General features: G+C 45.7%; 2 protein-coding genes across 11 annotated transcripts in view; one reads left to right on the top strand and one right to left on the bottom strand.

The window, feature by feature from the left end:
* Positions 1–3,082, bottom strand: part of LOC143305696 (uncharacterized) — a 132,761-nt gene extending 129,679 nt beyond the window's left edge. For 8 of the 9 annotated variants that reach the window (XM_076690270.1, XM_076690269.1, XM_076690271.1 and 5 more), the window contains exon 1: positions 2,869–3,082. The gene's annotated coding sequence lies outside the window, so the exon portion shown is untranslated. The remainder of the gene's footprint in view (positions 1–2,868) is intronic. The other variant, XR_013062788.1, reaches the window with a different exon arrangement.
* Positions 3,083–3,283: 201 nt separating this feature from the next.
* Galk (N-acetylgalactosamine kinase) overlaps positions 3,284–23,273 on the top strand; it is a 76,160-nt gene continuing 56,170 nt past the window's right edge. For both annotated transcript variants that reach the window (XM_034328371.2, XM_034328391.2), the window contains exons 1-3: positions 3,284–3,352; positions 3,449–3,516; positions 4,305–4,460. The gene's annotated coding sequence lies outside the window, so the exon portion shown is untranslated. The remainder of the gene's footprint in view (positions 3,353–3,448; positions 3,517–4,304; positions 4,461–23,273) is intronic.

Here is a 23,273-nt window from a genome sequence, read left to right as displayed (position 1 = left end):
TTCGTTCTTTCGTTTCATTGACGGTACAACGATTTCTTATTAGCTCAGCTGAAAATGCTGACTGTATTAAAGTAGATTAATCGAATTTATCGATACTATGTATTGTTTAAGAAACAAATAGACGAGAGATCGAGACGTTGAAATGGTAGACGCAAAGGTGGCTACCAGAAAGAGGTGTAGATACATGGGGTGAAGTTACGAGCGCCACGGGGTTGAACGCGCCCGGCGACTCGTATAACATCGTAATCGCAACGACGGTAATAACGTCTCGTAAAGTCTTTTTACATAATCAGCATTACTCACAATTTAGAGGCGGAATGGGCCACCGAGAAGATAGCGTTACCACCACCGTTTGGTAACACGTAGGGGTGGCTTGCGGCCTCGTAACACCGACTAGCAACCCCTCCCTTCCATTCGCGCCTTCCCGTGCCCGATGACGAAGTGGGCACAACCACGTGCTCCTGGATACGCTACCATCCTCGAGAAGGGGGTGGGTCTGGTTAGACAAACGAGCCCCTTGTGGGGTGTTTCAAAGGATATCCTACCAACCGAGCGTATCGTCGTTGCCTGGCCATTGCCTTGCAGGATGTGTAATAGTATGTACCTACCCGCGTAATATTACACACCACCCTACCAGTTTGTCTGCCCGCTTATTCGACGAGGGAAATGATTAGCCAGAGTTATTTCTGTTATTTCTGTTCAATTTAGGGTTCACGCTTCGTAATATGTTTCGTGTGTATTGAATAGAAAACGTAGAAGGAGAATTACTTTATGTACAACATACGTTCTGTTTTAGAACATTACGCGAATTTAGCGTAGAAATGAAATAAGGTAGAATGTAATGCTACCTTTTCAACGATACCTTTGAGTAACTTTTACCTTGTTCGTTCATTAGTTCCTCGTGTTTTCCGGCTTTATTCAGCTGGTAATTTTGAATAAGAAATAATTACGGTGAATCATATTCATTATCACTTGAATTTCATTCTTTTGTGCTTGGTAACCGTATTACACACGCGAAAGAAAGAGAACATCGTCGGTTCTGCAGCACCGCGCTCTATATAACCCCGGAACGTGTAATGGTATGTAGGTATTCCGTAATATTACAAGGCGCTTGCAGTTTCTATGCCGTTAGGTCGGCGAGGGGAAATGACGAGCGAGAGTTACCTCCATTACACATTCAATTTGACTACGAACTCGTACCCGTGTTAAGATCTCCTTCAACGATGTCTAGCATCCTATATTCGAATATTTTCCATTCAACGGAATTACCCTAGAATTATCTCGTTGAAGGAAAAAAAATTTCTCTTCCATGAAATATCACCCAACTGACGCTCTAAATTGTGAAAATTGATATTCAATGCGTCGAACAAAAATTTCCACCCTATCCGCTAACGGGCTGTTAATCGTTTCATTAACGTACTTAACTTCTCAAACTACCGGTAAACACTCGACAAAGGTATCGGTGGAGATTGTACGGTTACGGTGATCGAACGTGACGAAACGAGAGGGTCAAAGTATTGTATATACAAGCGAAGCGAAAACGAGCCAAGAAGAAAAAGGAATAAAGAGCGAGGGTGTGGGACAGAGATGGAGCAAGGGGTAGAGGGTGGTAGTAGTGAGGTAGATCGGTGAAGTTCTCTAGGAGAGGATGTTTGTCTTGGAAGCGATGTAGGAGAGCGAAGGCTAAGTCCAGGAAGTGGGACTGGTGGACAGAGGAGAGCAAAGGGGAGCAGAGGTGGGGGGGGTAAGTTGGCCGAGGTTGGTAGTCAGCTGCTGGCAGTCTAGTCCATCCGTCCATCCGTCTGTCCTGGCTTGGTCGGTCGTGGTCCGTTACAGCCAGACACAAACCCCACCGCCTTTCGAGGTCGGAGGTGGATACACGCTTTTCTACTTAGCGAACGGGCACCCCCAAGGGGGTTGAAGGCCGAGACCCACCCTAATTGCGTCCGAGAGACCGGACAAAGCGCGACTCGTGTATGTGTGCGCGCGAGCGCCCTCACCGTCGGAGGTGGAGGAGCAGCACGGTGCAAGGAGAAGAAGGGTGGAGGTGGTTATGTCCGGTGCCAGCCGTTCAGTTCCGGTTCCCACCTCTTGTCCGTCGACGTACTGCCCTCTGGCGGTCGACACGCTGTACTACAAAGTTTGGCGGACTGAATAAACTTGGCGGCCGACCCTCGGAGAACTTGGAAAAACCGGACAACCCGGGAGTAGAAAAGCCTCGGTACGGAAATAAAGGGAACCAAGGACGAACCGACGCGTCTGATACTTCGATGCTCTTTTGCGATGCCCTCCACCCCCGGACTACCACGCTCCTTTCCGCCTCCCTGGGCTGTTTATTCGACGGTCAAAAGTAAAGTTCCCTTGATACCTCGTATTAATGCTCGATACTTTCCGCCTTTTACAAACCGGAGAAGTCGACCCGACGAAAGCGGCCTTTTTCAGCCTGTCTCAAGACTCCTGATTCTCCCCTACTTCATCCTCCCTATTTGTAAACTTTTAATCCTCGAAGCTGGGTCAATCATGACCGATACATACACAATTGCGTTTGTACTAATATTAGATATTCAAATTTTCGAAAATAGATCGTCGTTATAGTACAAAATTTTTGCTTATGCTTCGCCACTCAACGATTAACGCTTACAATACATCATGAATAGAACGTTGTAGGTTAACTTCGATAAACAATAACGGAACGACAGTAGTCGCTACATAACACATTGGTTGTATGTACTTTTCATACAAAAAGAATCGTAATCTTTTTGCATTAAAGTACAACAACGTAAAACAGCTGTTCAAGCATCGGATATATTTGTCATTTACATACGGTACACCTAAATTTTTAGGCGGGTGAAATTGAATTAACCTTACCTTTGATGTTACGTGTTATTCGGATATGTTAGAGTTTAAGGTTTAGAAAGCCCAACAGGATACAACGGAGAGGTCTTCTATTCTGTCATTTACACACTCGCACAATTTGCTCTTATCTTGGTCGAAGAATGGGTCTATCAGATGGGGTATCGTAAAATGGCAATCGTAAGAAGACCCCCGTGTACGAGAAAATAGAAGGTGGACGTCGAGTTGGAGCGCGGCAACGGCGACGATCGCGATCGCAGCGCCATCTGGAGCCAAAGGAAAACTCGATAGAGGCGGAGTTCGAGGTGCGGCCTTCTCTCACGCTCCTCCCATAAGCTCGAGAGCAGCTGCGGCACAGTCGTCGAGCGGCGCGAATATATCTGAGAAACTGCTCCGTACAGCGCGGCGATGGGACACTGTGGCGCACCCTGGCGGTGCATGCGTCTATTCTACTGGGAGCAGCCGAAACTTGTGGACCTGTGGTTCTTCGCTACTCATTGTTAGTTCCTTTTTAATTTCTTCTTTCTTCCACAATTTATTATTACTAATTATTCACATACTTTAATTATTAATTCAACGTTGCAAATATTTACAGAGAAATACAAGAAGTTGTCTTGTGGCTGTATTCGGAGGTACCGCTCGAATGTTCCAGAAGATGAACATGTAGGTACCAATATTGGATTATGTTTTTCATGTCACAAATACAATGAATTAGTACTGATAACTGTTAATAAACAGTGATTAAAGTACAAGTTTATATGATTTGACTTTGTAACGTCAAGGATATAAACTTAAGAGAACGAACATGCTGTTAGCTTAGGTTATGATAGTGGTTTAAACCTCGAATGGCGGGACCGCCAAAATGTGCAATATTTCGATTTGAATTTCGACTCATTTTTAATTTCTGAATTATTCATATTTTCAATATATAAATATCCACCGTTCGACGGTTAATATATAAATACAGTAAGCAATGGGAAACAAAAGTTATGATATACATATTTTTTAAATGTAAACATGTTACCAGTAAAATTGATAACCTCACATTTCTGTAACACTAATTACCAGATTGTGATGGTACATTTCTTTTCAAAGTGCTACATTTTTATTAAACTATTCGCGTGTCAAAACAATTGGCAAACATAAAAACGAGATTTAATTGGTCGAACGACGAAAACATTCTGTTTCAAATGAAACGAATTAATACGCTCGAAATTACGCGCTGTAGATACACACATCGTGAAACACACGCTTTTTTTCCCCCGATGCTGTTTACACCGAGCATTGTTTTTACGAGTGTTTAATTATTCTGTCGCGACAAATACAATGAACGGGTAATATCAACCCTGGATAATTTGTTATTGTTACATAAAATTCCTGATTTTGATTTTTCGCAATACTCCTACCACTCGTTTACCTATGTCTTACATTTTCCTCTTATAAACACTTAGGAGCGTCTACCAAGATAGATGTCTGCTACCACCTGCAACTTAATCACGCTAATTAAGGACCTCGCCATCTTAGCCTATTATTCATCCTACCCAAAGCTCCCTCTTAGTTCTTGGTGGATTGCCTTCAGTGTTACCGGATCAACCTACACATATTATGTGAGTGATAATTTATTTATTTTTATTTCAAATTAAATTTAAAAGAAACACGAAGCTCGTAAATTAAGAAGAAATAATTCTTCGATAACAATCTTACGTATCCAAAGCAAGATCAAATTATTATTATGCTTACAAAGTATCTCAGCTAAATTTTGCCTGAGAAAAACAGTTCAATAAATAATCGTGATATCAGGTTCCGGTGAAACCAAGCATTCTAACAACGTGTTTCGATATCCCCTTGGAATAATGATTTGGTGGATCGTGAACGGTCCAATGTTGAGGAGAAATCGTTCGGTATGCCGGTCGTAGAGGCAATGAAAAATAGGTTACCTTTTAGTAAACCGTTTTAGAGGACTGTAGCCGGAGGGAATGTAGATCAATAAAACAGCGAGAGAAAAAGAACGATTTGAGGGTGGCTCCGGTTTCAAGGCGACGATGCCAGGGGTACAGTGGGGGATGGCAAAGAAGGGTGGACAAAATAGGGGTAGTTGGGAGTCGGTGGAAAGGGGAGGAGGAACGATACTTCATTCAATTTAAATGAAACTCGTATTAACGGTGTGAAATCAGCGAATTCAATTAGGCAAGCTTTTATTAATACAACATGATTAATTAAACAATACCGTGACGTGGTGGGGAGAAGGTGGAGGGAGTTGCAAAGGGTTGCCGGGAGAGCGGCAGATGTTCGTGGCGTCAACCAAATTATTAAACGTCGTAAGTTTTATGCCCCCTACCTAGAATCAAGCATTTTATAAATAAATTTTACTTTCTCCTCCGCAAATTCCGGGAATCTTTCCGGTTTCTGAAATTTCAATCAACAGTTTACTTAATTTTGAATGTAGAACACGCGTTTGCTCGTATATTCAACGACCTTGACTTTCACGGGATCGAATCGAGTACTTAACCGTTCCCTCATTAACGTGGAAGCAGATGTGAATGCACGGCGGTCCGTTGATGCATGCAGGGTCGTGTATCGTGTTTTAGCTATTAGTCAGCCACTCGAAATTTCATATAAAGCCTGTCAATCACTCTGGAGTTATTTGTCTCAGGCAATCGTTCGTTTTAACGAGACGGAACCGTGACCGATTGTGCATGGATTTTAAAGGCATCGATCATTCAGCTTGATTTTCAACGTTCAGCTGAAAGATCGGTTTTTGATTAACCTGTTGACCGAGTCATTTTTCAATTAAAAACTCTCTCGCTCTCTTTCTCTCTGGTGGATATAACAAAAAGTGATCGGATAAAAGTTAATCCGTCTTGTAACCGATCAATGTTAGCACCAAGTTGTTGCATTTTGTTTCAATTTTAACGCTAAAGCGTCGAGTGTCAAAATATTCTTTTGTTAAACGGACGCGTTACATCACCCACCTGTGGTCGGGTATACAGAAGCGCAGATGCGAAAATCAGTATTCCGGCTCACGATTTTCTCCAAGAACAACGTATTTGTTTACGAAGCTTTAAATGGAGCGGAGTTTTCCTTTGTTCTCGCCGAAAGAAACGAAAACTCGACGCAAGGTGAGATACGCTTCTACCTGGCGGTAAGCTACGCGAGAGAACTTGACCGAAAAATCACCCTCTGAAAAACGAGCCTCTTCAAACTGAACCGTGATATGTATTAGTCGTCAATGTTGCTTCGGTTTGCGTTCGGTGGTACGAATTTAAAGATTAGGCTGAATGCAAATGGCGCAGCTGTGTCGACCGAAAATTCTTGAAAAACCACGAGAAAAATTCGTATCCAAGAGCAGCGAGGACATTACTTATGTGATGACCTAATAGAAGGTTAAGTTGTCGCGTTTTCCCTCTGAAGATCCTCACAAGTTGCCTTGGTCGTTTCATATCCGGCCGAGCACACAAGCCGTACCCGTTCTAAGGTTTAGACAAACTTTTTCAATGAAGATTATTCCGAAGTCTGCTAACTACTCGGAGGCGAGCTCCCTCGAGGGCTCCCGCCAACTTTTTTCATTCGCCTAACTTTGCCGAGCGTCTGTTCCGTCCAAAGGAGAAGGAGCACAGCCTCGGCACGAGAAACACTGCAGACGAAGAATCCGTGGTTATATGAGCATGTTCCGTTTATTGCCATCTTAAAGGTGTGTTCGCGGTCGGTACGAGTAGATATTAGCCCTCGAACCTCGAAATACGATAAGACCAGTCCGTACAGGGTATCTGAGAAACGTTGAACCGAGGAATCTCTCATTCGTCAGCCTCAGAGATTCGCAACGCACGATGACAAGTCTTCCTCAATTACGGTCAATTATCGAGTCCACCTTCCATTGAAGACGCGTACGCGACAAGATCTCGATCCTTTCGAAGCCCGATAGAAGACTCGGCATCCTTGCATTGGAAGCTTCCGATCCTCGCGATTTATCGCTTGTTAACCTTCGCCGAGGGGCTCTCTTCTCCAGCAGCGAGCATAATGTCTATGAAAGGAATGCGTGCATTCAAGCGTCAGCGTCTCGGCGCCACGTAATTGGTCCGTCATTCTTCACCGTGTCAAAATACGCGCTCGGTTCAAGGTGGACGCGGTTACAAAAGGTAGATCGCGAGCTTTTGAAGGATCTGATTAGCGACACGTGGATCTGCTCGATCGTTCGAAGCTGCCGAAAGGTGGGAACAGGCGTGGATGAGGTAGGAGAGAATGGTACGATCTTCTCGCAGCAACGACGTTTCACGTTCGTTCCGGGCAACCTTTCGAGGCAGCCTCTTTTCAACGGCAGAATGAGACGGCCGATGGGCCATGACGCGGGCACCGTAGATAATTGAACGTTTCAGTGGCTGGCTGCCACGGGTAATAACGGTATACATACACGGGTACGTCTGATTGCGGACGATCGTAGGAACGTCTTCATTATCTGCTGACAATTCCGTTCGCTTTTCGACGAGGGGCTGAATTTCGTCAAAGAGATACTGAGATTACGATTGATTCCGAAGACGTCACTGTAGACGATTTTCTGTAATTTGCAAAATTATGCAAAGCTAGATATGGGAGAAAAGCGATTCGAATGCTAATGGAAATTAAATAACGTAAGTCGAAAAAGGTGGAGATCGGGTTATTCGTGGCAACTATTTGAAACGCGATGGAACGCATTCGCGATACGCTGCAGCATGATTACGGCATCGCATTTATATCCGGAGCAGGGCTGTCACAGCCACTCCCGGACTTTGTCTCCGGCCGTTGCAAATAACAGCGACGCTGCACACACATTTCGAATATTGGCAATCGGGGGGTGGGGGAGAGGGCATTCGCATTTAATTTGGCCTGCCGGCGTCCACAGGATACGACAAACATTTTGTTCAAACATTTGACAAACACTCGTTGCCCCGGTCGTGCTCGTTCCACCGTCTGCCTGGTCCGAAACAACTCTGTCGCTTTGGCAAACAACAGCGAAACCGAGACGCCCGGTGAAAAAGAGGGAAAGAGACCGGGGGATGCTTGTTTTGCTACTATCCGCGCGCCCAAGTTCGCCGGGCTGCATACCTTGGGGCGCTCGATCTCTTTGCTCCAACTCTTTCCACCCCTTTTTTTCTTTAGCCTCTTTTCCCTTTATCGCCCGTTCTTTTTTCCGACTCTCCGTTTCTCTCTATGCATCGCGATGCGTTTATAAGACACGCGTATCGAGGCTCGCGATCGCGTGCGCGTTTTCGTATCGAGCCGAAGGGCATGAAAATTAAAATTTAAGAAGACGGTACACGATAAGATAGATTACGAGCACGAGTCACGAGTTGAGTTGAAAACCGAAAAGGGTGCCGATGCGCGTTCGCAGCACGAGCCCCCTGCTCGATTCGGACGTCTCTCCGCGAAATAGACGATGATCGTCTCGCGTAATAACTATTAATTAGCAGGCGTCCGCGAGCTTATCTTTCCGTCACTCACGAAATCCTCGTGCACGATGCAAGGGGCTGGCCCGTATCCTGCGGGCTAAATGGGAACGTCACGATGCCCGTGTAAGTGGCTTGTCTAACATTTTGATTAACACGTCCCTGTCAGAAAGACGAGGCGGTGAGAAAGGGACAGCTAGAGCCTGGTCGGTTCGCGAAACTCCAAAGCCGATCCCCTCTCTTCCCTCTACTTTTATTCTGTTCAACGACGTAGCTTGGTATTAGCTTGTCAAGGATAAGGCGTACTGTCACTCAGGAACCTGAAACGCGACTGTTTGACTGTCAGGAGGTGGGTACCGAAACCGGGGCTCGGATCGATTTGTTAAAAACATGTTTACACGCTACCAACGCTTTTCACCTCGTCTTCCTTTCTCCACGGCTCTAGAAATTCACCGACCTTTTCTCTTCCTCTTCCTCTCTTTGCAAAACCCTCTTCCGCCCTATAGTCTAGCCGTGGTACGAAAATTGGACGGTCGACTGTTTGCTTTCACGAAAGAACATCTTTGACCCCGGGAATTAACCTTCCCCCCTTCTCTTTACCTGAGAATAAAATATCTGAATATGAGTATCCGCGCTTCTGCGATCAGGTCGTTGAATCACGAAAGGAATGCTGGTTCCGTGGTCTGGGAATGATCGTCTTATTCGTATTCCTTCGGTGAATCGTCTTTCGAAAATCCTAGAAACCGATCGAACGTCTTCGGGAAGCAATTACCGACGGTAGAGCCGCGAAATATCGTCCCGTGGACTTCGTTTAATATCGGACTCCGCTGCTCAGGATGTCAGTTCGACGGATCGTAACTGCGTGCAGTAATTGCATCGGTTCATTGGTATTCTTGGCTGGACACGGTGCTGGTTTTATATTTCTTAGCGTCGAATTATCATACGCTCGCCTCTCGCTCTCGAACGGATTAAATTTTCAACTCTGCACCGGTACTTGTTCGCGGTTCGTGTTTATAGGTCGTTTATACGTAGTCCTAATCGTTTCCTCAACTCGGAGTAAAGTTTGCTTGGAATATTCGCGAATTTAATTGGAGTAACGCCTAAAGCCTAGTTTGATTAATAAAATTTTTGAAATTATGCGTACCTTGAGATTCGATCGGACAGAAATTAAATACGGAAAACATCTGTTTATTATACACGTGTAAACGATCGGGCTGGTTAGGAGATAGCCACTAATCCAATAGGCGAAGTACTTGTACAAGTATCGAATCTGAGAAAGTAGACTAACCAGGCTAACCGATTGACCGGTAACTGGTGCAAACCCCGCTTAAAGTTAGAAGATACAGGATATTATAGTAGGTAGACAAGTTACTCGCTGTACTATAGTCTACGATTTATGTTATCAATGTAAACTACCCTTAATTGCTGGCGAACGAGTTGCAAAATCAAGTCGCTATCTCGTCAAAATCTTTCTCGTTCGATGATATTTTTCTCGTCCGCCTGATGGGTTAACCAGTTTCACGTAGCAACTTCCTGTCCTGGGATACGAATTTTTTCATTTCTAACCAGTCTTTCCGACAGGTGCAAATCGATCAGTGACATTCCTCACTCATCTTCTCATCGCCATTAAAATTCCTTAGCGAACTAATCGTTCTTCCTTTTTCTAATTAAACATATCCATGTTTTATAAATATCACCACTCGAGACACGTCGACAAATGTTCGTGGAGCGGCTGTTTTCAGGCCGAGTTCTCGCTTCTGGCGGGGCAAATAAGAGCACGGTTTACAATCGAGGGTTCGAGGGGTTACTTATGCAACGCAAAACGGGCCGAGGCGACGCGCGACGGAGGAAGAAGAACGGCCAGGACACGGGCTAAGGGGAGTAAGAAGGAAGAAGAAGAGGGGGAAGGCTCGACCAAATTCATGCCCTCTTAGAATACAACCCTTGTGCGGAAGGGTCGCGGGCGCCCCTATATTACTTACGTAGGCTCCCTTTTATGTACGCAGAGTCCCGCGTATAATACTCCTTTCTCCGTATAAGGCAGTGCACGAATGAACGGGGGTGGCGAGGCGGTGGATCGCTGGATCGGTCTCTTCTCAAATTACCCATCGTTTAGAACTCGTTTTCACCCGTGAGCGCGAGTGCATACAAATATGTATGCTGATCGAGCCCTACGAAGCGGCGAGGGGAGTGAAAATTAGCGTCCTGTCGATTTTTAACCCTCGGATGCTCCACCACTGACGCGGCCGAACGATACTAGCCTTCCTGTTTCACCCGTCCCTACGTTTTTATCATTCGTCCTTTTTCGAAATTTTATTACTCGATGTTTTCTCAAAATAATACTCGTTAACAGACGATAAATGAATGATTCCGTAGCGCTGTTTATACTTTCCCGATTATTTTCAGCGCACACGATAATAAATAACCGCTCTCGAAATGTCGATTTTATATCTTAGGAACAAACAAGATTTAATACTTCCTAAATATTCATTCAGAAAGAGGTTTTTAAAATTTCCTCGATTCAGTTGCATATTTATCAGAGACTTATAGTAAATAAAGGACGTTAATTGAATCTCATAAAGACAGAGTATATTTAAGCTGTATTAATATGAAAATAGAACAAGTATAACACGATCTACTCGAATGGTGACGCTTGGAAAATAACATCTGTCCGTTTATAAGAGGATAAAGCATTTAACTAATCAAGACCGGAATATGAAACGAAGAAGACAGTTTCCAAATTAGAATGATAAAATTGTTTCGTACGAAGTGAACATCGATCGATCAGAAATACCAACGTGGCGAGGAATGACAAGCATATTCCCCTCGTAAAATCCTCCATTCGCCGGCTATAAAATCAATCGATTCAGTGTAATCCTTGATATCCATAAAATCGTTCGATCGTTGTTACTAAACTGAATCCTTGTTCTCTTGAATTCTTCTGGATGTTGATCGTGTCTAAATATCCTTAATCGGAACCTGCTTGGAAATATGCGTCCAATAATGGGCCGATTCGTGGAGAAACAGCTCGTTGGAGGGAACCTGTCCTCAGGACGACTTAACAGACCACAGATTAACGTTCGAAGGATTTCTTGATCGGTTCGCCGATATAATCGGATGAACGTCCGGTGACAAGCGATCCGACCAGCGTTCGCGAAGAACGCGTTCCGACGAAGTGAAATTAATTTTCGAAAAAGAAAGTCGAAGACTCGCTCGGTTAAGGATACTTAAGAACACCCCCTCTCAATCGTCGAACGGTCAACAGTTTGCTCGAAGAGGGTTAAAAATGTCTCGACGAAGCACGTTTATCGACTTCAGTCGGTAGCCAGACACGCGTGTCTTCGTTCCAGGAAGAGTCTTTACGTGTCCGATGCTAATGAACTTCCGTCTTTGTTTCTCAACCGTGTCATCCATCATTGCTCGCCCGGGCGTCGGGAATCTCGTGGAAGTCGACGGTTCAGCGTGCCGACGAGTGTGTACGTCGTCGACAGCTGCTTTATTCTTCGGATTGCTCGGCTAGAATCCAGGATGAAAGCTGGAAGAGAGAGACTCGAGTAGAAGGAAAGGGAAGGAAAGGAAATAGAATGGTATAAGTAGGCAGAGACGGCATCTTTGACAAATTCGATTCGCGTGTCACGGCACGCGGAACACGCCGAGAGCCGGAAAAGTGGAGGGTGTTCCAGTCTCGCAGTCGCTAAATCAGTTAAATGGCTGGCAGCCAGAGGGATGGAAACCTGTGTAACGCGAGCTGTGACAGGCGTGGCTGACGCCATCGGCGAAATCTTGAATATTTGATGTCCCGCGTCTCCGGGTACCTACCGACGACGTCGACAACCATGCGGATAAAGAGAGCCACCAGGCTTTCAGGCTGTTGCAAGGAAGTCTCATCAGCTGTTCTACTCGAGAAATTGCGTCTGCGGATCTAAGGATCCTCGATTCCGTCTACATTATTCGTCATCGTGTTCCAAATGTATTAAGAATCGAAGGATTCCTCGTCAATAATTCAACATTCTGGATACCTTAACTCGATAAAGATTGAATTGCAGACTGAAAGTTCTTATCTTATTTAAGAAAAATATCGTAGCATCGTGAGACTTGGAAACGAGTTAAAGGATCTTCATCTTCGAATAGCACCACTTTACGGAACGGACACTTCCGGCGCGGTGGTACGATTTCTGCCGCGCGTATTATGAGTCATTTACGATCGTGGCCGATAGCCAGGTTCGCGTAAACGTTTTTACGACGTGTGTTCAGGACCACGAGTCCATCTATCCAAGTACTTCGGTTAGTATACGCGTTGGTCATAGAGGACGATCGAATTAAGCGTCTTAAAAGCACAGCCAGCTCGTTCGCACAGCGACGAATCACATTTCCCATCTCACGTCCATTTCGAAATGGTGCAAACAGACTTTTACTGTCCGTCCGGCAAACAGAACTCGAACTCGCGTCCACGGGGAACTCATCCAATTAATCATTTTACGATCCATCGGTTTTTTCTCCGATCTGCCACACCCATCAGCTCGCGTTCGTTCTCATTTTCTCCTTTCCACTTGCTTTTTCCCGCGAGCCTGCCACGAGAACGAGCTGTGTACCATCCTGGATATAGATTTATATTCGCCTCGCGTTATTCGACCAGGCTCGTTCGACAGACTTCCGTCGTTCGGTCGAAAGAAACCGATAGGAAGAAGCTAACGATACGACTTTGCAAAGAAAGCAATCGACTCGTAAGCGTTCGTGACTTTCCACGATGCATATTAATTGCGATCGGTAGAATAATTCGTCACGCGTAAATGATTTTATTTTTACCTGGATCAATTCGACGCGATTCCTCGCTCGAAATCGCTTCCTCGAAACGCGAACGATCCATAGGGAAAGTTTTAGCAGGTTTGTACGAGAAAAAGGTGGGGTCAACGAAGTACCGAAACTACGTATACGTTCGATAATCGAGAAAGGGATGAAACGAGGCGAGGTAGAACGGCGGACAGAGACAAATCGGCAGAGGTGAACGGGAAACGAGCGTGTTCGTGAAAAGTACGAAATCGTCGGTTGATAATGGGCGCAGTTTATCAGTCCGCCCCCTTCTCTCCTCCCGGTCTACCGATCTGGACCAAGTAAAATCCGCCCACAGTTTTCCGCGGAGAACGAGCGCAGAGGGGTTTATACACCGAGCGGTTTCATTGTACGCGCGGGCTGCAAACAATAATCATGACACGCCGGATTGGCCCGGCAATGACAATGGAATTGATGATATATCGATTGGCCAGCCCGACGACACCGTATAATTGTTTTACAACGGCGCCGATAGAGAACCGTGTGTGGCTATGTGAACCAGACCTACCCCGCGGCGTGTCTGCACGCCTACACGCACCCTTTTCAACCTCGATTCTCGACAAAAAAGAGAGACAGAGAGGGGCTTGGAGAATCGAACACAGAGAAACGGGGGTACGGGTTGCGCGATCGTTTCGCGAATAATTATTATTGTCCGAACCGGTTGTTTACGAGATATGTATGCAGCCGGGGTACGCGACGCGAAACGATCGCGTGAGAATCGAAAGGTCGTTGGGAATCGAGTTTTCGATACGGCACCCAACAACAGATGCCTCGTCGATTGTTGTCTTCTGTTTTCATGGTAAATATCCTCCTCCCTTTCTTCCATGTATTGGCGTTGGATATTCACGAGAATAAAGAGTCAGGGCTTGGATTCGTTAAAATTAACATTATTTCTCTCCGTATATTTCTTAACAAATTTCTATCGTTCGTTCCCTTCTCGAGCGTGTCTGTCAACGTACGTAAAACAGCTCGTGAAATAATCCCCTGATTCGTAAGCTGCGTGTCACATGCGAGCCCGTTGTTGCGGGAGCGGATGTGTTGGCTTCGCTAAGAACAGGTGGTGCCCTAAAGGGCGGGAGGAAGAGATTTGTAGTTTCATTAGGCAGCGGCTGCTGCTTATGACACTGGGTCCCGGTTGTCTACAACCACTTACATCGCTACTTACCTGCGTCGTAAGTAACCTACCTCTCTCTCTCTATCTATCTGTGAACGAGGGTTTGCAGCTAGTAAACACACGCGCGGGAGGAGAGCAAAAACTGCGAGCTAGAGCCTACGCGAGAGCTGTTCGAAGCGACGCTGGACAATTAGCACCGTTTCCTACCGTTTAAGGATCAGGAATGCTCGTGTACACCTTGTACCGATGCGATGCCTTTAATTAGCTGACTTCTAATTACGCGATTTCTGATGAGCTTCGCTTCGGAGAAACTGGTTGAACACTGGTTGGTGTCTATTAGAATTAATCGACCGTTCGATGTTCAATGTATTCGTATATTTATTTTCAACACGGTTGATAGTTTCTCAATGCGAATAAGAAAGGTTGAAGTTTCTTCTACGATGCTCTTTCGATAGTAGAGATCAATTTTCCGGGATCCTGTTAGATCCTGAAAAAATGGCAGATCGAAAGTTTCCAGCTCGCCATGGACCGCAAAATTGGCTTTCCAACGGATCCAGCTGGAAAGTTGGCTCGATTGGAAAGAGAGGGCGAGGGCGAAGAAGAGATTTTAAAGAAGTTCACGAAATTGCGCGACGATCTCGTGGAAACGACATTCTACTCGCGTGTCCCAACCACCTGAGAGCGGGAAACCCTTGGAAAAACTTTTGATGCCGATGTCACGTACCTACCTACCACTTCGATTCCGCATTCATGCGTTCACACGAAAAAAGATGCAGATGGCGTTCGCATAATACGTGACGTGGAAAGGGCAGCTGCACAAGAGATCCACCGATTTTGCGGAACGATCTGAATAAATACAGGTCCTGACTCTTCTCACGGATCACCGAGCGCAAGTTTCTATTATACCGTTTCCTTGTCCAATTAAATGTCCATCTAATCCAACAACGATTACCATTTACCATTTAATGAAATTTATGGATAAGTAAGGGCTTGGACGATTGAAAAGTGTAGAAAAGCAGAAGTTGGAACATTTCCACGACCTCTTATGGACTTTACCGTTTCCGACCGCAAACAATTTATGGCGAGATCGATATTTATGGAGTCGAAGCGGTTTCGGTTAAACGACCTACCCCTTAGCGGGCGCTTCTCATCGATAATGCCAGGTGATTTGCCAGAAACGGTAGCCATAAATACGCAATCCGCGCTCGATGCTTGATTCTGTTTCCTATAATCGAGCAAGCAACCCCTGACCCATCGGTGACATATGCGTTACACGATTTTAACCACGTCACGCTTCGTTCGAACGTATCATTATTCCTCCATTTCCTGTCGTCGTTTTTTTCCTCGCCGAGAACGTGTCTCGGACTCTGATCCGCGGATTGCATCGAGTGACGCAACTCGAAACTGGTGAAACATCCCCCAAGCAAGTCGTAAACACCCCCTCGAAGCATACCGTTCGCCCTGTATCGAGTCGACGTAGAAGTGTCGGACGTGTTTCTGGCCGAAGGCGCCGTAATTACGGGTATCTTTTATAGGCAGGAAGGAGATATTTATACAGCCGACGTACGGGATGATCGAGGAGGGCCCTTCTCTCTTCTCGAGAATGACGGGACCTTTTTTTTCTATCCCCGGAGAATCGGTCGGTCAGGGACCGGGATGGATACACTCGCCGTTGTTCCCTTTCGCTTCCTTCTTAACCACGTTATTTCGTTGCCGGGCCAAGCTGCCCGGTAAATTAAGCGTCCATTCAACGGAATTCCATGCGGAGAATGTTTCGTGGGTTGTTTGCTTAGACGGACAATACTCGAACGCTGGCTACTCCGTCGATGAATCGATCGAGAATGATATAACGAGCTGCTGTCAGCGACAATCTGATGGACGAGATCGCGATTGCTACACGATCAGAGATAATGGAACACGGGATCCGTTTGGATGCCTCGAAAGTCTATGGATTTCTTCAACCATCCTCTGACTGACTTTGAGAAAAGGATAAAACTTCGTACAAGAGCGACCAGAATGGAGCAAGAATTTTTAAACTCGAAAAGATTAAACACTTATAATGATTAGAATGATTGCAAAATCTGGTATCCGATACTCGAGAGTATCCAAAGATAGGATAAAATAAGAAAGAGATAAGATTTGTTAGAGGGAGGAAAAGAGGAGCCAGAGGCGGTTCAAGCAGAATAATCCCCGTCACCGGTGCCGTCTAGCATCGTCGACAAGGGTGGAAAAAGTGGATAACCTTGCTGGAAGCTGCTCGGCTAAGATGATGAATCTAGCGCGGAAGCACTTATGACGTACGACTCGGAAAAGCTTGGTAGGGTGACTCGTCGCACCCTGCAGCTTTGTTTTCCGCATCACTGGTGCCGCCCCTGGCCGGATTACCCGGGGTGATCAGCTATGAAATTAACTCGCTCACCGTTCTACCCCACTGTCCTCGTCCATCTCTTTGCCTAACTCGAAATTTTACGTTCTTCGAGCCGATTAATCGCACCTCTCTGCCACTGAATTGAGATCGCGACGTCGTTTCGGCTAACTCCTCGAGCTTTCTAAAATGACAAGTCATAGTTTGCCGTTTCTACCTAGTAAACCATTACAATTTTTCTTCATACTGCAATTAAAAATTCTTACCATTGATACAACCCTCTCGATGATATAAAAAAAATATCATCAAATTCAACCGCCCTAAAAATTCATTTCCACTCTGAATCCCCTTCAAATAATATTCTCGAAAAAATACAAGGATCCATATACTAACCGTGTAGATCAACAACGAAAGTATACGTGTCAGGGTTGTATAAGCAAATATTAAGAGAAACGTAACGCGGTATATCGCGTTGCTCTCACATTCGTCACTTGCTCGACATTACGGTCCGTTCGCAATTTTCCTCGACGAGGAGAGTCGTTCTCTCGTCTATCACGCGTGTCTATTATGCGTCCATAGAGCCGCGAGAAAGATACACACAGGGGCTCGGCTAATCTGGCATGCTCTTAGGGTGGATTCGTCGTGGTATTGCCACTCCGATAAATAAATCAACTCGTAAGCAGCCACCATTAGGGTCCTGCGGTGTGTACGCAACTCACGCCCCACGTATTCTTATTTCCTCTTTCTCGTTCTCTTTTCACCATCCTGTCCTCGCTTAGCCCTCTCCGCCGAGCCTCCACCGTGTTTCAACGACGTCGGTTTATGTACGAGTGTAAAAATCAGCCCGGGAAACGTATGCGCGTCTTTTACTCGATGCTCAACTCGCCTCGATGAGTTTATGGTTGTAGCGTGATCACGGAGGAATAGACGGGTAGCGTGTCGACGGAAGTATAAAACGTTAAGCGACGCTAACGAACATGGAAATGGCACGAATCACGGTACAGTGGGGGAAAGAAACGGGTACCTTTGATGTTTTAGACAAAGGTCGATGATTTTTTATTCGAAAAATTTCATGTTTCTATGACCAAGATAACCGCTTTATAGCGTTAGTTAATGAATATTAAATAACTATACAGTTTCAGGGACTTTGAAAGATTATTTAACGGGTTGATTTCATTTTCATTCGACGAAGTCGAACGTAACAGCGTTCAACCATTAATACAACGTGTACGCGTGTGCATTATTATGTGCGGCATAGTAATCGCTCTTGGGAGCGAGCCACTCGGCACCAGAATCACGTTTCCCATAATCTCCGGTAATCTCATAAATAATGCGTGGACTACGTGCGATCCGCTCTCGTCTGCCACCTATGAAAACCGGACATTCGTTTACCCGCTTTAAGTCTGGTTGATTCGTGGCGGTATTATACGTGGCAACGACACGAAATTTCAAAATCGTTCCATCACCGCTACAATTTACACGTCGCGTGAAAATTATTTGAAAATAGAGCAGAGGCCTCGAAAGACTTCGTTTCTCATTTCCCGTCCCGAATTAATAAGAAGAAAATCCAGTCACGGTCTCCAATAAAAACTGACAATGGCGACGACTCGGCTCGTTCCTCTTTTGCAAATAAAAAGAGAGAAAAAAAAATGAAGGTTTTCCGACGATTCGACCAGGCATAAAAGCACGTGTATACGCTGGCGAATGACCGAGTAGTCGTCCATATTCCCGGTATATTCGACCTCGATTTTCATCCCCGTGAATTCGAAAGGGCGACGAAGGGGGAGGAGAGGGATACGAGTCGTCGGCAAGCCAGGAGGGTGAGATTGCCGTGCGAGCGGATTGACCTCGCGATTTGACGCTGTGCAAACGCACCGGCCAATTATCTGCAGTCTCCCCCTTTTTCGGATTTCATGCCCATTGTATGCATCGACCCCAACGCCAGGAGAATCGCGTTCGCAGCTTCTGCTTCGCTTCTGTGCACTTCCAGCCTCGTACCGGTTCGTTCCAACTCGTCCGATGTCAATTTTCACTGCTGTTATTCGATCCAGCGTTAATCTACGATCGATCGATCCTACCTAGACATTGATTTTTCTTTTCGATTTCAACACTTAACCCTTCTCGATGATCTTCTAATCCTCTTTCCATCTTCCGTGTCCCATCCCGATGTGTCCGTCGAATTTAATGAAATTCCATTGGGAACGATATGAAAAATAGTAGGGCAATTTTAACCCGCCCGATCGTTCGGTCATTTTTTACAAAACGATTTCGCAAACGACGCATCGGACAATATTGACACTCGAAGTGGACCCGTGATGGTAGTAACACACATCCGCATCCGAGGGTACGTCACGGCTGGTGATTTCCTCGTTGTCAGCCTAGCTCCCCCTTTTTCCTTCATCCAGTGTCTTCTTGTCGAAATCTTTTCAATATATACATACGTACGTACCCAGACGGTAGAAAGGAAGAACGACATGGGGATGAAAAACGAGGGGGTGCGGGTCAGTCGGAGAAGTTATAGGCCGTCCGAGCGACGAGGACAAAAGGGAGCGTTTTATTATCGAGTGCCACTATCCCTGGCCAACTTTCTGCCAGACTCTTCGCTCGACGCGTTGCGATAATATTTTCTCTTGTCCTCGGTCGTTCTTATTTATGTCGTGCTGCACTTAACGATTCCCCTGTCTTAACAAGTCGTTTCCCGCTTTCGGAAACGCGTGTCGTCGGAACCGCGCGGTTTTCCTGTGTGGCGGGGGTGATTTTATCATCGAAACAGATTTTGTAGAATATCGTTTGAGAATATAGAATAATTATTAAACTGTTACGAGTACGCGTTATTTGCAGTAAAAACGTGCGAGGGTAGGGAGAGAAAAATGAAAATTTACAATGCACCCTAACCGAGCGCTGTAGAAACGAAATTCCGCACAACCGGCAAGCGTGTTCAACACAGTCGGTATTACGCTCGTTTTATTTCGTTAATGCCTGCTGCTCCGTCCGTCTACTCGCGCTTTTATTCATGAACACGCGAGCCGCTTCTACACCCACCCAGATCCTACATGCTCGTTGCATGACGTATTCCGGCAACGTAGAACAGCGTCTGCGTTAATGAATAGCCTGCAAGAATTCTGATATTATTGTCATAATTTCGTTTCGAATAAATTTCATGCAAGTAGAAAAGTATTCGACGTTTTCATAGTTGAAAAGGGAAAAAACTTGATCGAAGTCAAAGGGAGAAGAACGTAGATTCGATCAAATTTAAATTACTTCCGACTACAATTATTGCGTTACAAAGGTCTTTTAGCATTCAATCCCTTTGTCCTTTTTACCCCTACTTCCTAGCTGATCCATTGAACGAAATTCTTCTGCACTTTCAGCGTCGCTTTCATCGCGCTTTATCAGAAAGGAACAAGCTGGCCGTTTCGGAGCGGCGCATCGTCGCATATTTTTCCAGGGCCGGTGCTCGAGCGGGGTGTAATAATAAAACCGAAACCAGCCGTCGCGTTATATACACATACACACATCTATATATATCTGTATATAAAACTGAAGCGGCGCACTTTTCCAGCCGCGGTGTATATTCGAGTCCTCGCTTTGAATACAGCGTCCGTAGAACGGCAATAAAGAGTTTTGACAAACGGGGGGTTGCGCGGGGGTTGAACGCAGCCCGTTCGCCTCCGCGGCTCGTTGCACGTTGCACGTTGCAACGGTGCAGCAGCTATGCATCGCCAACCTTTTTCATTTGCCACAGAAAAACGAATGAACGTCGCTCCCGACGACAAACGGCGAGTACACGTCGGCTACATGAATACGCTAGCCGGCGTTTATGCGTTTTATTCGCCAACTAACGCGTAACGATCAAAATAATTCATGGACAGTGTTGCCCGAGAAGTTGACGTCTCGAATATGCTGACTTATCGTCGATTTAACTCGTTTGTCAACGAGACAACTTTGATTTACTAGTAGATTTATTGAAAATGATCGAATGTTAATTCTAAATGGAGATTGTGACATAGCGACACCACCGTCCCTCGCGATGACAAAATTTCCATCTACGAAGCAATTACAGCGAGAGAAGGACAAAAATTTCACCAGCCGGCATCAATATACACGTTTGCCCGAATGACAACACGTTGTATCACATGCTGGATACACACACCTGCGCCCATCTCGTCATTCCATTCCGTCGGTTTTACCATTCGACCTCGCCTCCCCGCGCCCCCGTTCACCTCTCCGCGAATCATCGAACGATGAAACACTCGATTACTGCATTAACAATGCTACTAATTCAGCACGCCGTGTCCTCCCTCGCACCCCATCGCGTTGTCTCAACCATTCAACGTGCGTGAATTGCAATCGATATCGTAACGTTGCAATGTTCCGAGTGGCGATCATCTCTCTGTTTCGCTCTTTGAAAGCTCGTAGCCTCCCGTGTACACCGGCTTTTCCGGTGGCTGCCGGACACTCGTTTCCCGTTGCCCGTTAAAACGTTTAAAACGACCGCACGACCGATACGTCATTCCGCGATGTTCGCGATCGGCGCGTATCGAAACGGCCTGACGACACACGATCACCGCCATCGGCTAAATCGTAATCGCTGACTCCCGATTTTCACCGCGGTAATGAAACTCGAACCGAATGGCTTGTTCCACGATCGAAACCGTTTCGATCGATCTGTCGCTTCTACCTTGTTTTATGTTTTTTTCCCCACCCCCTTGTATCGTACATTGTCCTTTTTCTATCTCCGTTAGCTCTGTCCCATTTCCGATAGTTTTGTATAAGACAAATGGAACATCCTGTAGATGTACGTATACCACTAGCCGAGTTTATATATTCCGCCTGTATCGCGGCCTATCAATCTTGATCGATCATCGAAATCGCTCTCGACATTGCTTGTTCACTTGGCATGAAAACCGTTAAAACGTGTCGTTCGCGTGACCATCAGTGTCGACATTGAACGGCGAATCTAAACCCGTCAGTCCGAACTAAATCAGCAACGAAAACGGATTCTACACTGGCTGACAATCGTTGCCGAGTTTATCCTGTTACTTCCCAATGCAGATCGACACCTGCGATAATTTTTTATTTTATTCTCTCGAAATGAGAAATTCTGTTGTTGCGATATTTTACAAGTTCTTCGAATTGACACGGTTAGATGCATCGATGGCAAAAGGTTTAAGATGGAACGTAAAGGTGGTAGAGATCGGTAGCCGAGAAACGCGATCGTATGGGTGCTCTGCGGATCGAGTGGTGGTGGTTGCTCTTCTCTCTCCTCTCCCCATCGCTCAGGCAATGAATACGAATAGGTTTCGAGATACGATCTCTCTCGGGATACGCGGTATGGAGGGGTTAAATTAAATGATTTGCATAAGTAGGTGGGTGTCGACACCGGCAAACATTGACAAACGCGTGTGCAGCAGCCACTTTGTTTCTCCCGCTATCTCCCTTTTCCTTTCCTCTTTCCTTCCATCCACCTTACCCTTATTCCCGACTAGCCTCGCCTGCACAGCCAGCTGGGGGAGGACGGCATCAGCTTATAAGAAGAATATATTATTACGTATAATGGAAACAGCGAGTTCGACGTAAACCAGTTGCGAGATAAGAGCAACCCGCCACGCACGAGTCGACACGTGTCGAACTGGCTGCGGGTCACTGATACAGCCGTTCGCAATTACGGTACACACGTCGTTGCGAAAGCGAGCGAATCGAGACGATAATCTTTCACCGGTTACGGCGCCACCACAATTACCCGTTTACCTTAATTTACCGATCAAAAAAACTTTTCATTTTACACAATGCGCAAACATTTTTTAATTTCATGTAATTTTCAGCGAAGTAGACGGAAAGGAAGATAAAGTTGAATGGTTAATCGAGGGTCGTTGAATCGGCGAAGAAATGACGCTCGTTGCGTTCGGTTTGTAAACGAACTTCTCTCGGGGCAATGCGAACCCTCGTTGGGCACCTCGAGCATCAGCCCCTGGGTCCGAGTGTTTGCCGTTGTTGCGACAACGGCGTCACGTGTCAATTCGCATTATTACTATTTGTCGAAGAGCGTGGCCGGTCGAAAGGGGCAAGGGCAACACAGGCGACCCTTCGTGGGAAAAGCGAAGGCAAACAAAATAAAATAGAGATAGATAAAGTGGCGCTAGTATCGGTGTTCGAGGGTTGCTCGTTCGCCACGAGTACCCCTAACTCTCGGCCTCCTCCTTTACTTAATCCCGGATTGACTCGTGTCACTTATTAATATTTTATGCAAACACCATGATTTACGGGCTGGCGAGCGCATTACGGGGCAGCAGCCTTTCGTTTGCCAGGCCTCGATAACCGTGGCCGCGACAACCTTTTTATCTTTCCGCTTCATCGTGACGGATCGCATTACGTCTTGATTCGGGATGCAGAGCTCTCCCATCATCCCCTGCTGATTATTGGATAAAGTCGTATACAAGTCCGTCGCGTCCAGACCGATACGATCGCCGATTGCAGCCTTGATGAAGGACAATCTCATCCGGACCGGTTAGATTGAATCTTTGTCGTGCGATTTTAACAACCGATGTAGGTGTTGTTCGATTATCTTTAAGAGGACTTTTTTTTAAATTTATGGTCAGACGTACAAAGAGGTGCAATGTTTTGTGTTTAATAAAGAAATATTTTATATAATATTAGTAATCGATTTTACTAATTAGAATTTTGATCGACG

The sequence above is a fragment of the Osmia lignaria genome, chromosome 9 (genome assembly GCF_051020975.1).
Source record: "Osmia lignaria lignaria isolate PbOS001 chromosome 9, iyOsmLign1, whole genome shotgun sequence".
NCBI classification, from domain to species: domain Eukaryota; kingdom Metazoa; phylum Arthropoda; class Insecta; order Hymenoptera; family Megachilidae; genus Osmia; species Osmia lignaria.
This window is presented reverse-complemented; position numbering and strand designations above follow the sequence as displayed.